This window comes from Arachis hypogaea, chromosome 2 (genome assembly GCF_003086295.3).
Source record: "Arachis hypogaea cultivar Tifrunner chromosome 2, arahy.Tifrunner.gnm2.J5K5, whole genome shotgun sequence".
Lineage (NCBI taxonomy): Eukaryota > Viridiplantae > Streptophyta > Magnoliopsida > Fabales > Fabaceae > Arachis > Arachis hypogaea.
Genome location: NC_092037.1, coordinates 42,211,608 through 42,227,003, shown reverse-complemented (window position 1 = coordinate 42,227,003; position 15,396 = coordinate 42,211,608). Strand labels below are relative to the sequence as shown.

Below are 15,396 nucleotides of genomic sequence, written 5' to 3'. Positions count from 1 at the left end.
CACCTTCAAATCTTCAAAAATCAAAATCATTCTTCAAATCTCTCTCAAATCAATCCCAAATCTTGTTCAAAAAAAACCACCCTTCTCTCAAATTCTCTCCATATCTTCTCAAATCTCCTTCCAATTTTTCGAAATCTCTCCCCCTTATAAAAACACGTTTGGCCTCCTTATTCCCCCACACCATTCGAATTTGCTCTTCTCTTCTCTCTCTCTTCTTTCCTTTCTTTTGCTTGAGGACAAGCAAACCTCTAAGTTTGGTGTGCTTTTCCGTGATCACTAAGCCAAGATTCATCAAGATCATGGCTCCTAAGGGAAAACAAACCAATTTAAGAGGAAAGAAAGAGAATAATCCAAAGAATCTTTGGAATCAAGAGAAGTTCTTAACCAAAGAACATGAAGACCATTATCACAAAATAATGGGTCTGAGGTCAGTGATCCCGGAAGTTAAATTTGATCTGAAAGAAGATGAATATCCGGGGATCCAAGAGCAAATTCAAAACAGAGGATGGGAAGTTCTAACCAATCCTGAGATAAAGGTTGGAAGAAATATGGTTCAGGAATTCTACTCAAATCTGTGGCTGACAGATAAGCAGAGAATGACTGGAACTGCTTTCTATACTTACAGAACCATGGTCAGAGGGAAAGTTATCCACTTCCATCTGGACAAAATAAGAGAAATCTTCAAATTGCCTCAACTGCAAGATGATCCTGAATCCTTTAATAGGAGAATGGTGAGAGCAGATAAAGGGTTGGATCAAGTTCTAGAGGACATATGCCTCCCTGGAACTAAGTGGATAACCAATCCAAAGGGTGTCCCAAACCAACTCAAGAGGGGAGACCTCAAACCAATTGCAAGAGGTTGGCTAGACTTTATTGGGCGTTCCATATTGCCCACTAGCAACCGTTCTGAGGTCACTATCAAGAGAGCAGTGATGATTCATTGCATTATGCTTGGAAAAGAAGTGGAGGTTCATCATCTGATTGCTTGTGAGATCTACACAATTGCAAATAAGAATTCCACTGAAGCCAAACTGGCTTACCCAAGCTTGATCTCCTTGCTCTGTAAAGAGGCTGGGGTAAAGATGGGAGTAGATGGATTCATACCCATTGAACATCCAATCACCAAGAAGTCAATGGAAGGACAAATGCAAGACAACTCTATCAAAAGGAGGGCGCAGGAGTTCCTCCCTGAATTTCCTGAAATTGGCTACTGGGCCAGCCTAGAAGCATCTATCACCAAGTTGCAAGAAACTATGGAGCAACTTAAGGAAGAACAGCAGAATCAGAACTGCATGCTCTGCAAATTGTTGAAGGAACAAGAGAAGCAGGGGCGTGAACTTCAAGAACTGAAACGCCAAAAATTCTCCCCTCAATTTGAGGGAGCATCCACTTCTCAAAATCAAGGTTGTTGAGTCCTAACTCTGTGAAAACCTCTATCCTTAGGAGCCTATTTAAATTTTTGTTTTCTATATTTTTTTAGTCTCATCTTATATCTATTTTTGAGTCTTGTTCTTAATTCATAATTAATAAAATTTAAAATTCATGTCTTAAAGCTATGAATGTCCTATGAATCCATCACCTCTCTTAAATGAAAAATGCTTTAATCACAAAAGAACAAGAAGTACAGGATTTCGAATTTATCCTTGAAACTAGTTGAATTAGTTTGATGTGGTGACAATACTTTTTGTTTTCTGAATGAATGCTTGAACAGTGCATATGTCTTTTGAATTTGTTGTTTTGAGAATGTTAAAATTGTTGGCTTTTGAAAGAATGAGGGAAAAAGAGAACTGTTATTGAGGATCTGAAAAATCATCGAATTGATTTTTGAAGCAAGAAAAAGCAGTGATTCAAGGAAAAAAGAGAAGAAATAGAAGGAAAAGAAGGAAATAAAGTTGTGATCCAAGGAAAAAAGAGTGTGCTTAAGAACCCTGGACACCTCTAATTGGAGACTCTAGCAAAGCTGGGTCATAATCTGAAAAGGTTCACCCAAGTATGTGTCTGTGGCATGTACGTATCCGGTGGTAATACTGGATGACAGAGTGCTTTGGGCCACAGCCAAGACTCATGACATAGCTATGTTCAAGAATCATTATACTTAACTAGCAGAATCAATAACACTATCTGAGTTCTGAGTTCCTATAGATGCCAATCATTCTGAACTTCAAAGGATAAAGTGAGATGCCAAAACTGTTCGGAAGCAAAAAAGCTACTAGTCCCGCTCATCTAATTGGAGCTAAGTTTCCTTGATATTTTGGAGTCTATAGTATATTCTCTTCTTTTTATCCTACTTTGATTTTCAGTTGCTTGGGGACAAGTAACAATTTAAGTTTGGTGTTGTGATGAGCGGATAATTTATACGCTTTTTGGCATTGTTTTTAGTATGTTTTTAGTATATTTTAATTAGTTTTTAGTATACTTTTAGTAGTCTTTAGTTAAAATTCACTTTTCTGGACTTTACTATGAGTTTGTGTGTTTTTCTGTGATTTCAGGTATTTTCTGGCTGAAATTGAGAGTCCTGAGCAAAAATCTGATTCAGAGGCTAAAAAGGACTGCAGATGTTGTTGGATTCTGACCTCTCTGCACTCGAAGTGGATTTTCTAGAGCTACAGAAGTCCAATTGGCGCGCTCTCAATGGCGTTGGAAAGTAGACATCCTGGGCTTTCCAGAAATGTATAATAGTCCATACTTTGCCCGAGATTTGATGGCCCAAACCGGCGTTGCAAATCAGCTTCAGAATTCCCAGCGTTTAACGCTGGAACTGGCATAAAAATTGGAGTTAAACGCCCAAACTGGCATAAAAGCTTGCGTTTAACTCCAGAAAAAGTCTCTACACATGAAAGCTTCAATGCTCAGTCCAATCACACACTAAGTGGACCCAGAAGTGGATTTTTACGTCATTTACTCATTTCTGTATACCCTAGGTTACTAGTTCACTATTAATAGGATCTTTTGACATTGTATCTGTACCTCATGACACTTTACACGTTTCTTTGTGTACCTTCTACGGCATGAGTCTCTAAACCCCATGGTTGGGGGTGAGGAGCTCTGCTGTGTCTTGATGGATTAATGCAATTACTACTGTTTTTCATTCAATCATGCTTGCTTCCATTCTAAGATATCACTTGTTCTTAAACCTGATGAATGTGATGATCCGCGACACTCATTATCATTCTCAACTATGAACGTGTGCCTGACAACCATCTCCGTTCTACCTTAGATTGAGTAGATATCTCTTGGATTCCTTAATCGGAATCTTCGTGGTATAAGCTTGAATTGATGGCGGCATTCAAGAGAATCCGGAAGGTCTAAACCTTGTCTGTGGTATTCTGAGTAGGATTCAATGATTGAATGACTGTGACGAGCTTCAAACTCCTGAGGGCTGGGCGTTAGTGACAGACGCAAAAGAATCACTGGAATCTATTCCAACCTGATTGAGAACCGACAGATGGATAGTCGTGCCGTGACAGGGTGCGTTGAACATTTCTACTGAGAGGATGGGAGGTAGCCACTGACAACGGTGAAACCCTTGCATACAGCTTGCCATGGAGGGAGCCTTGCGTGCTTGAAGAAGAAGACAGTAGGAAAGTAGAGATTCAGAAGATGGAGCATCTCCAAAACCTCAACCTATTCTCCATTACTGCAAAACAAGTACTTATTTCATATTCTTTTACTTTTCACAATCAACCCTGATAATTATTGATATCCTGACTAAGAGTTATAAGATAACCATAGCTTGCTTCAAGCCGACAATCTCCGTGGGATCGACCCTTACTCACATAAGGTATTACTTGGACGACCCAGTGCACTTGCTGGTTAGTTGTGCAGAATTGCAAAAGTGTGATTGCAATTTCGTGCACCAGTCTCTATTTGAACCTCAGATTCCTTTGGATCCTCAATAGGGAACTCCTTCCTGCTTGAGAGACATCCCATGAGATCTTCCTCATTGGGATTCGCATCCTCTCCCTCCTCCTTGCATTCGGCCATATTGATTATATCAATGGCCTTGCACTCTCTTTTTGGATTCTCTTCTATATTGCTTGGGAGAGTACTAGGAGAAGTTTCAGTGATTTTCTTACTCAGCTGGCCCACTTGTGCCTCCAGATTTCTGATGGAGGACCTTGTTTCATTCATGAAACTTAAAGTGGCCTTAGACAGATCAGAGACTAAGTTTGCTAAGTTAGAGGTATTCTGTTCATAATTCTTTGTCTGTTGCTGAGAAGATGATGGATAAGGCTTGATATTGCTGAGCCTATTTCTTCCACCATTATTAAAGCCTTGTTGAGGCTTTTGTTGATCCTTCCATGAGAAATTTGGATGATTTCTCCATGATGAATTATAGGTGTTTCCATAAGGTTCGCCCATGTAATTTACCTCTACCATTGCAGGGTTTTCAGGATCATAAGCTTCTTCTTCAGAAGATGCCTCTTTAGTACTGTTGGATGCATTTTGCCATCCATTCAGACTTTGAGAAATCATGTTGAGTTGCTGAGTCAACACTTTGTTCTGAGCCAATATAGAATTCATAGCATCAATTTCAAGAACTCCCTTCCTCTGAGGCATCCCATTATTCACGGAATTCCTCTCAGAAGTGTACATAAATTGGTTATTTGCAACCATGTCAATGAGTTCCTGAGCTTCTGCAGGCGTTTTCTTTAGGTGAATGGATCCACCTGCAGAGTGGTCCAATGACATCTTGGAAAACTCAGATAGACCATAATAGAATATATCTAATATGGTCCACTCTGAAAACATGTCAGAAGGACACTTTTTGGTCATCTGCTTGTATCTTTCCCAAGCTTCATAGAGGGATTCACCATCTTTTTGCTTGAAGGTCTGAACATCCACTCTAAGCTTGCTCAGCTTTTGAGGAGGAAAGAATTTATCCAAGAAGGTCGTGACCAGCTTATCCCAGGAGTCCAGGCTATCTTTAGGTTGTGAGTCCAACCATGTTCTAGCTTTGTCTCTTATAGCAAAAGGGAAAAGCATGAGCCTGTAGACTTCAGGATCTACTCCAATTGTCTTAACAGTCTCACAAATCTGCAAGAACTTAGTTAAAAATTGGTAAGGATCTTCAGATGGAAGTCCATGAAACTTGCAGTTCTATTGCATTAGAGCAACTAATTGAGGTTTCAGCTCAAAATTGTTTGCTCCGATGGCAGGAATTAAGATGCTTCTTCCATCAAACTTGGACGTGGGTTTAGTAAAATCACCAAGCATCCTCCTTGCATTATTGTTGTTGGGTTCGGCTGCCATCTCCTTCTTTTGTTCGAAAATTTCAGAAAGGTTGCCTTTGGATTGTTGTAATTTAGCTTCTCTTAGTTTCCTCTTCAGAGTCCTTTCAGGTTTAGTATCAACTTCAACAAGAGTACTTTTTTTTCTTGTTCCTGCTCATATGAAAGAGAAGAGAACAAGAAAAGAAGAGGAATCCTCTATGTCACAGTAAAGAGGATCCTTATTATTAGTAGAAGAAGAAAAGAATAAAGAAAGGAGAATCCAAACACAAGGGTAAGGATAGAGGCAGTAATTGGAGATGAAGAGAGGTGAAGAGAAGTGTTAGTAAATGAATAAATAAATAGAAGATGAGAGAGAGAATTTGAAAATAAATTTTAAAAAGGAGTTAAATAATTTTCGAAAAATAAAGATAAAAAATAAAATTAAAATTAAAAATTGAAACAATTAATTAATTTAAGAATAATTTTGAAAAAGGGAGAGATATTTTCGAAAATTAGAGAGGGAGAAGTAGTTAAGTTGTTTTGAAAAAGATAAGAAACAAACAAAAAGTCAAATAGTTAGTTGAAAAAGATTTGAAAATCAAATTTGAAAAGATAAGAAGATAAGAAGATAAGATAAGATATTTTAAAATCAAATTTTTGAAAAAGTTATGATATAAAAGATAAGATAAGATAGATTTAATTTTTAAAATTTAAAATTAATTACTTAACTAAGAAGAAACTAAAAGATAGGATTCTAGAATTTAAAGATTGAACCTTTCTTAACAAGACGGTAACAACTTCAAATTTTTGAATCAATCACATTGATTGTTAGTAAAGTTTTCAAAATTTTGAAATAAAGATAAGAAAAAGATTTTGAAAATAAATTTTTAAAAATTTCGAAAATAATAAAAAAAAGAAGAAGATTTTATTTGTGAAAAAGATTTTGAAAAGATAAGATTTTTAAACTTGAAAATTTGACTTGACTTGTAAGAAACCACTAATTTTAAAATTTTTTGATTAAGTCAACTCAAATTTTCGAAAATTATGAGAAAATTAAGGAAAAGATTTTTTTATTTTTTAATTTTTAATTATGAGAAAGAAAAACATAAAAATGACTCACAACATGAAAATTATGAATCAAAACATATGATGCATGCAAGAACACTATGAATGTCAAGATGAACACGAAGAACACTTTGAAGATCATGATGAACATCAAGAACATATTTTTGAAAAATTTTTGATGCAAAGAAAACATGCAAGACACCAAACTTTAGAATTCTTTAATGCTTGGACTCTAACAAACGAAAAATGCATATGAAAAACAACAAAAGACACAAAACAAGAAAACATCAAGATCAAACAAGAAGACTTACCAAGAACAACTTGAAGATCATGAAGAACACTATGAATGCATGAATTTTCGAAAAATGCAAGAATTTTTAAAACATGCAATTGACACCAAACATAAAACATGACAAACAACTCAAACAAGAAACACAAAATATTTTTGGTTTTTATGATCTTATTATTTTTTGTATTTTTATTGTTTTTTCGAAAATATTCTTTAGGAAAACGAAAAAAAGAAAAAAATTTTGAAAGATTTTTTTGAAAATTTTTTGAAATTAAAACAAAAGGAAAATTACATGATCTGAACAACAAGATGAACCGTCAGTTGTCCATACTCGAACAATCCCCGGCAGCGGCGCCAAAAACTTGGTGGGCGAAATTGTGATCATCAACAATGGCTCCAAAGACTTGGTGCTCTCAAACGTGAATCGCACTTTGTCACAACTCCGCACAACTAACCAGCAAGTGTACTGGGTCGTCCAAGTAATACCTTACGTGAGTAAGGGTCGATCCCACAGAGATTGTTGGTATGAAGCAAGCTATGGTCATCTTGTAAATCCCAGTCAGGCAAATTCAACTATATTAAGAGATTATTGGATTTTTGAATAATAATAAATTAAACAGAAAATAAAGATAGAGTTACTCATGTAGTTCAATGGTGGGAATTTCAGATAGGTGTATGGAGGTGCTGTGTTCCTTCTGAATCTCTGCTTTCTTATTGCTTTTATCCAATTTTTATCACTCCTTTCTATGGCAAGCTGTATGTAGGGCATCACTGTTGTCAATGGCTACATCCCATCCTCTCAGTGAAAATGGTCCAAATGCTCTGTCACAGCACGGCTAATCATCTGTCGGTTCTTGATCATGTTGGAATAGAATCCCTTGATTTTTTTGTGTTTGTCATCACGCCCAGCAATCGCGAGTTTGAAGCTCGTCACAGTCATTCAATCCCGGAATCCTACTCGGAATACCACAGACAAGGTTAGACTTTCCGGATTCCCATGCATGCCGCCATCAATTCTAGCTTATACCACGAAGATTCTGATTAAGGAATCCAAGAGATATGTGCCCGGTCTAAGGTAGAACGGAAGTGGTTATCAGTCACGCGTTCATAGGTGAGAATGATGATGAGTGTCACAGATCATCACATTCATCATGTTGAAGTGCAACGAATATCTTAGAATAGGAATAAGTCGAATTGAATAGAAAATAGTAATACTTGCATTGAAACTTGAGGTACAGCAGAGCTCCACACCCTTAATCTATGGTGTGCAGAAACTCCACCGTTGAAAATATATAAGTGATGAAGGTCCAGGCATGGCCGAATGGCCAGCCCCCAATGTCTAAGATTGCATAAACTGATCAAAGATGTCTAATACAATAGTAAACTATCCTATTTATACTAGACTAGCTACTAGGGTTTTGATGAGCGGATAATTTGTACGCTTTTTGGCATTGTTTTTAGTATGTTTTTATTATGATCTAGTTAGTTTTTAGTATATTTTTATTAGTTTTTAGTTAAAATTCACTTTTCTGGACTTTACTATGAGTTTGTGTGTTTTTCTATGATTTCAGGTATTTTCTGGCTGAAATTGAGGGACTTGAGCAAAAATCTGATTCAGAGACTGAAAAGGACTGCAGATGCTGTTGGATTCTGACCTCCCTGCACTCGAAGTGGATTTTCTGGAGCTACAGAAGCCCAATTGGCGCGTTCTCAACGGCGTTGGAAAGTAGACATCCTGGGCTTTCCAGCAATATATGATAGTTCATACTTTGCTCAAGATTTGATGGCCCAAACCGGCGTTCAAAGTCACCCTCAAGATTTTTCCAGCGTTAAACGCCGGAACTGGCACAAGAATGGGAGTTAAACGCCCAAACTGGCACCAAAGCTGGCGTTTAACTCCAAGAAGAGTCTCTACACGAAAATGCTTCAATGCTCAGCCCAAGCACACACCATGTGGGCCCGGAAGTGGATTTTTATGTCATTTACTCATATCTGTAAACCCTAGGCTACTAGTTTTCTATAAGTAGGACCTTTTACTATTGTATTTTAAATCTTCTTATCTTTGGAATCTTTAGATCTTTTGATCTTTTGATCACTTTGGGAGGCTGGCCATTCGGCCATGCCTAGACCTTGTTCTTATGTATTTTCAACGGTGGAGTTTCTACACACCATAGATTAAGGTGTGGAGCTCTGCTGTACCTCGAGTATTAATGCAATTACTATTGTTCTTCTATTCAATTCCACTTGTTCTTGTTCCAAGATACCACTTGTTCTTCAACTTGATGAATGTGATGATCCGTGACACTCATCATCATTCTCACCTATGAACGTGTGACTGACAACAACCTCCGTTCTACCTTAGATTGGGTGGATATCTCTTGGATTCCTGATACACGACGCATGGTTGATCGCCTGACAACCGAGTGCTCGCCTGACAAACGAGCCAGCCATTCCGTGAGATCAGAGTCTTCGTGGTATAGGCTAGAACTGATGGCGGCATTCAAGAGAATCCGAAAGGTCTAACCTTGTCTGTGGTATTCTGAGTAGGATTCAATGATTGAATGACTGTGACGTGCTTCAAACTCCTGAAGGTGGGGCGTTAGTGACAGACACAAAAGAATCACTGGATTCTATTCCGGCCTGATTGAGAACCGACAGATGGATAGCCGTGCCGTGACAGGGTGCGTTGAACATTTCCACTGAGAGGATGGGAGGTAGCCACTGACAACGGTGAAACCCTTGCATAAGCTTGCCATGGAAAGGAGTAAGAAGGATTGGATGAAGACAGTAGAAAAGCAGAGAGACGGAAGGGACAAGCATCTTCATACGCTTATCTGAAATTTCCACCAATGAATTACATAAGTATCTCTATCCTTATCTTTATGTTTTATTCGTATATCACCCATATCCATGTGAGTTTGCCTGACTAAGATTTACAAGGTGACCATAGCTTGCTTCATACCAACAATCTCTGTGGGATCGACCCTTACTCGCGTAAGGTTTATTACTTGGACGACCCGGTACACTTGCTGGTTAGTTGTGCGAAGTTGTGTTTATGCCATGGTATTGAACACCAAGTTTTTGGATTCATTACCGGGGATTATTTGATTTGTGAAAAGTATTGATCATAATTTCGCGCTACCAGGTTTACAGAAGTAAGTAATTGATGCATAAATCCACTTCCGGGGCCCACTTGGTGTGTGTTTAGGCTGAGCTTGATCTTTACACGAGCTGAGACTTCTTTTGGAGTTGAACTTCAAGTTGTAACATGTTTTTGGCGTTCAACTCTGGTTCGTGACGTGTTTCTGGCGTTTGACTCCAAAATGCAGCATGGAACTGGCATTGAGCGCCAGGTTACGTCATCAAATCTCGAATAAAGTATGGTTTGATGATACAAGAGGGAAGCTCGGTAAAAGCAATAGGAAGAATTGCTCAGATACCAGTAAGTGAGTCTTATTTGGGTCGTGTTATAAATGCCTTGGCTAAACCAATTGACGGTCGAGGAAAAATTTCATCTTCTGAATCTCGATTAATCGAATCTCCAGCTCTCGGCATTAGTTCGAGACGTTCCGTATATGAGCCTCTTCAAATAGAACTTATTGCTATTGATTCAATGATCCGTACAGGGCGTGGTCAGCGAGAATTAATTAATGAAAACTTAGAAATTATATAATATTTTTGCCATTAAAAAACGTATTCTCGTGGTGTTTGTTTTTTGAAAAAAAGAAAGGGGCGGTCTCAATAAGCTAGACCCATGCTTCGAGTTGTTTCATGCCACAAATAAACTCGAACACTTAAGAAATCTGTAGGACAGGCGGATTCACACCTCTTACAACCGACACAGTCCTCCGTTCTTGGGGCAGAAGCTATTTGCTTAGCTTTACACCCGTCCCTAGATATCATTTCTAATACATCGGTAGGGCAGCTCCAGAAAATCTATTTCGAGTGCAGGGAGTTCAGATTCTAACAGCATCCGCAGTCCTTTGTCAGCCTTTTATCAGAGTTTTGCTCAGGTCCCTCAATTTTAGTCAGAAAATACCTGAAATCACAGAAAAACACACAAACTCATAGTAAAGTCCAGAAATGTGAATTTAGCATAAAAACTAATGAAAACATCCCTAAAAGTAGCTAGATTATACTAAAAACTACCTAAAACAATGCCAAAAAGCGTATAAATTATTCGCTCATCAAGATGCTTCTTCCATGGAAGTTGGAATTTGGTGCAGTGAACTCACCAAGCATCTTCCTTGCATTGTTATTATTGTTGGGTTCGGCCATTACTTCTTTTTCAAGATTCTCTGTAAGGTTTTCTCTGGATTATTGTGCTTTAGCTTCTCTTAGCTTCTTCTTCAGAGTCCTTTCAGGTTCAGGGTCAGCTTCAACAAGAATATTCTTATCCCTATTTCTGCTCATATGAAAAAGAAGAGAACAGGTAATAATAGGGATCCTCTATGTCACAGTATAGAGATTCCTTTATGTGAGTAGAAGAGAAGAAGAATAAGAATGAAGAAAGAAGGAGAAAAATTCAAACACAGAGAGGGAGAGAGGGTTCGAATTATAAGAAGAAGAGAAGAGTGTTAGTGATTAAATAAATAAATAGAAGAAGATGAGAGAGAGAGTTTTTGAAAATAATTAAAAGGAAAAGGGAAAATATTTTTGTTTTTATTTTAAAATTTAGTTAGAATTCAAAAATTAAGAGAAGAAATAAAATTAAAATTAAAATTTGAAACAATTAATTAACTAAAAGAATTTTGAAAAAGGGTGAGGAGTTTTCGAAAATTAGAGAGAGAAAATTAGTTAGGTGGTTTTGAAAAAGATTTGAAAAGGAAATTAAAAAGATTTGATTTTTAAAATTAAAGTTGATGACTTGACTAACAAGAAAATAAAAGATATGATTTTAGAATTTTAAAGATTGTGCCTTTCTTAATAGGCGAGTCACAAACTTGAATTTTTTGAATCAAAACATTAATGATAGTAAAGAAAATTTGAAGTAAAAATAAGAAAAAGATTTTGAAAAGTTTTGAAAAAGATTTTTGAAAATTTTCGAAAAACAAAGGAAAAAAATGAAAAAGATTTGATTTTGAAAAAGATTTTGAAAAGATGAATTTTTGAAATTGAAATCTTGACTTGACTAACAAGAAACAACTTATTTTAAAAATTTTGACTAAGTCAACCCAAAGATTTCGAAATTCATGAGTGAAATAAGGAAAATATATTTTTTTTGAATTTAATGAGGAAAGAGAAAAACAACAAAATGACTAAACACATACAAATTTTGGATTAAAACAAATGATGCATGCAAGAACACTATAAATGTCAAGATGAACACCAAGAACACTTTCAAGAAAAGAAAAACATGCAAGACACCAAACTTAGAGATTTTTCATGTTTAGACACTATGAATTCAAAAATGCATATGAAGATCAAACAAGGAGACTTATTAAGAACACTTGAAGATCGTGAAGAATGCAATGCATGAATTTTCGAAAATTTTTTTGAGAAAAATAAAAATATGCAATTGACACCAAACTTAAAAATTGACTCTAGACTCAAACAAGAAACACAAAATATTTTATTTTATTATTTTTTTGAAAATTAATTTGGAAAAAGAAAAATAAGAAATTCAAAAATTTTATTAAGAATTCCAAGAATCGTGCCAGGTTAGTCTAAAGCTTGATGGCCAACCAAGCTTAAGCATATCATTATGAAACTCTAGAATTCATTCTTAAAAACTCTGAAGGATAAAATAAAAAGAAAAATACCTAATCTAAGCAACAAGATGAACCGTCAGTTGTCCAAACTTGAGCAATCCCCGGCAACGGTGCCAAAAACTTGGTGCACGAAATTGTGATCTCTGACAACGGCACCAAAAATTGGTACACGCGATCGTAATCTCAACACTTTCCTCACAATTCCGCGCAGCTGACCAGCAAGTGCACTAGGTCGTCCAAGTAATACCTTACGTGAGTAAGGGTCGATCCCACGGAGATTGTCGGTTTGAAGCAAGCTATGGTCATCTTGTAAATCTTAGTCAGGCGGATTCAAATGGTTATGAAGCTTGGATAATTAAAAGATAAATAAACATAAAATAAAGATAGAGATACTTATGTAATTCATTAGTGGGAATTTTAAATAAGTGTATGGAGATGCGTTATTCCTTCTGAATCTCTGCTTTCCTACTGCCTTCATTCAATCATTCATACACTTTTCCATGGAAAGCTGTATTTTGGGGATCACCATTGTCAATGGCTACCTCCCGTCCTCTCAGTGAAAATGGTCCTCTACGGTTTTTGTACAGCTAATCAACTGTCGGATTTCTCGTCTCGGATGAAAAATACCAGGCACAGCTACCACATGGCTAATCAGCTGTCGGTTCTCGATCGTGTCGGAATAAGATCCAATGATCCTTTTTGCATATGTGACTACACCTCACAGTCACGAGTTTGAAGCTCGTCATAGCCATCCCTTCCTAGATCCTACTCGGAATACCATAGACAAGGTTTATACCTTTTAGATCCCAGGAATGCTGCCAATTGATTCTAGCCTATACTACAAAGGTTCTAATCTCAGATTCAGATGCCCCATTGTCAGAGGGGAGACGATTGATGGAAGGGCATCTTGGCCAGTTTCACTGACCTTTTCTTTACTATTTTTAGGGTAGTTTCATGCATTTCCTTAGGAAATAAGCTAGTTTTGGGTAGATATTCACTTACACCTTGATTCAAGCATACATTGTGTATTTTACATGATTTCATGAGGATTTTGCATAAATTTAGTGACAAATTGTATGTTGCATTACCCATGACTTGGACTAGAACTTTGATGCACTCTTTTGCTTGATTTCAGGACCAAAGAAAGCAAGGAGGAACCACTTAGCAGTCACGTTAATCTAATTAACGTGGCCACTAACGTGGAATGGGAGGTAACTTGCAAAGTTAATGAGAAAAGTGATTGCCGATAATGCTCTCGAAGCCATCATTGCCCACGTTAAGAGTCACGTTAACTAAGTTAACGTGAGCTCTAACGTGAAGAAAGGATTTTGAGCCAACGTTAGTGACACTTAACATTATCACTAACGTTGGCCAATGATCATAAGTGGCCACGTTAGAGTCCACGTTAACTTGGTTAACGTGGCCTCTAACGTTAACAAGGGGAAGGAAGCCAACGCTAGTGACATTCAACATTGTCACTAACGTTGGCCTAAGGTGCAATGTACCACGTTAACTTCCACGTTAACATGGTTAACGTGGGAGCTGACGTGAAAGGCAAGAATGGTCGACAACGTTAGTGACACCCAACATTGTCACTAACGTTGGAAGCAACCACAAAACCCCAAGGAGCCACGTTAACTTCTACGTTAACTTAGTTAACGTGGAAGCTAACGGCAATGAGTGAAAGATGAGCCAACGTTAGTGACACTCAACATTGTCACTAACGTTGGAAATGGTTTGCAAAGCCACGTTAGAAGCCACGTTAACCTAGTTAACGTGGACTCTAATGTGAATAGGGGCATATTGGAACGTTAGTGACAATGTTGAGTGTCACTAATGTTCTCAAAGATTGGCATGCCTACGTTAAAAGAGCCACGTTAACTAAGTTAACGTGGACTCTAATGTGGAAAAGGGGGAGGCTCTCAACGTTATTGGGAAAGTTGAGCGCCAATAACGTGTGCGAAGGACAAAGAGGCAACGTTAGTGGCAACGTTTGTGCCACTAACGTTGAGGTTAACGTGGCCTTTACTTGGGTAAGAAACGTTAGTGAAAAAGTTGAATGACACTAACATTTTCGAACCCATTTTCTCACTGAATGTTAACACCTCTAACGTCTTGAGCTAAAGTCTTTGCCCACTTCACACTTTCTCTCTGCAAGTAAAACCAAGCCCAAGTGAAGAAGAAAACTGCTCCAAACTGAAGATCCAAAGGCCCAAGACTTGAAGAATCAACTAGAAGAATAGAAGAGTAGTATATATAGGAGTATCTTTGAATTATTCGAGGAGTTTTCAAGGGGAGAGTGGGAAAGGAGTCTGAAAGGAAAAGAAAAGCATTACTCTCTATATTTTTACTTTCTCTGCTCTTCTAGTTCAGAATGTATTCTCCATCTGTGTTTTCATTTTTTAGAGCTATGAACAACTAAACCCATTTCATTGGGTAGGGAGCTCTGTTGTAATTTGATGGATCAATACTAGTTTTCTTCATTCTTCTTCTATCTTTTCTCTTGATTTTACTTGAAAGCTTTCGATCTTCATTCCATTGGGTAGTTATCTTGGAAAAGAAACTATTCAAACTTGGATCCCTTCTGAACCTTGAAAGAGGAATGAAGAGATCAAGCTAGAAATGCTTTCTCATGCTGGACCAAATTGGGTTTGGATGGATATGTGACTATAATCCTCTCAAAACTTGATTTGGGAAATGCATGTGGTATAATCAGTGACCACACTTCATCTTTTCTCATGAGCAATTGACCATGGAATTGGCTATTGATCAAGATTTGAGAGATTGAATTGCAAGAAATTGTAATTCAATCAATTAAGATTGCCAAGGAGATCAATGAATGCATTGATTGAGGAAGAGATGAAAATGAACTTGATCCGGAGAATTGCAACATCTCCTGTGCCCAATGAACTTCCCAATTCTGATCTCACCCATTCTCTTTAATTTCTGCGTTTATTTTCATGAGCAAACACCCCATTCCCATTTACAATTCTGCAATTTAATTTCAGTCATTTACTTCTAGTTCTTTAATTCTAGCATTTACTTTTCCGTCATTTACATTCCCGTCATTTTATTTTCTGCAACTCTCAACCCAAACTCTGAATTCGCTCAACTAGAA

The 15,396-nt window shown here is 37.3% G+C and overlaps 1 non-coding gene across 1 annotated transcript; it reads left to right on the top strand.

Moving 5' to 3' along the window:
* The first annotated feature begins 4,750 nt into the window (after positions 1 to 4,750).
* LOC112764370 (small nucleolar RNA R71) lies at positions 4,751 to 4,854 on the top strand. The gene has a single exon (XR_003183126.1). It is a non-coding gene; the product is annotated as a small nucleolar RNA R71 (small nucleolar RNA).
* The last annotated feature ends 10,542 nt before the right edge of the window (positions 4,855 to 15,396 follow it).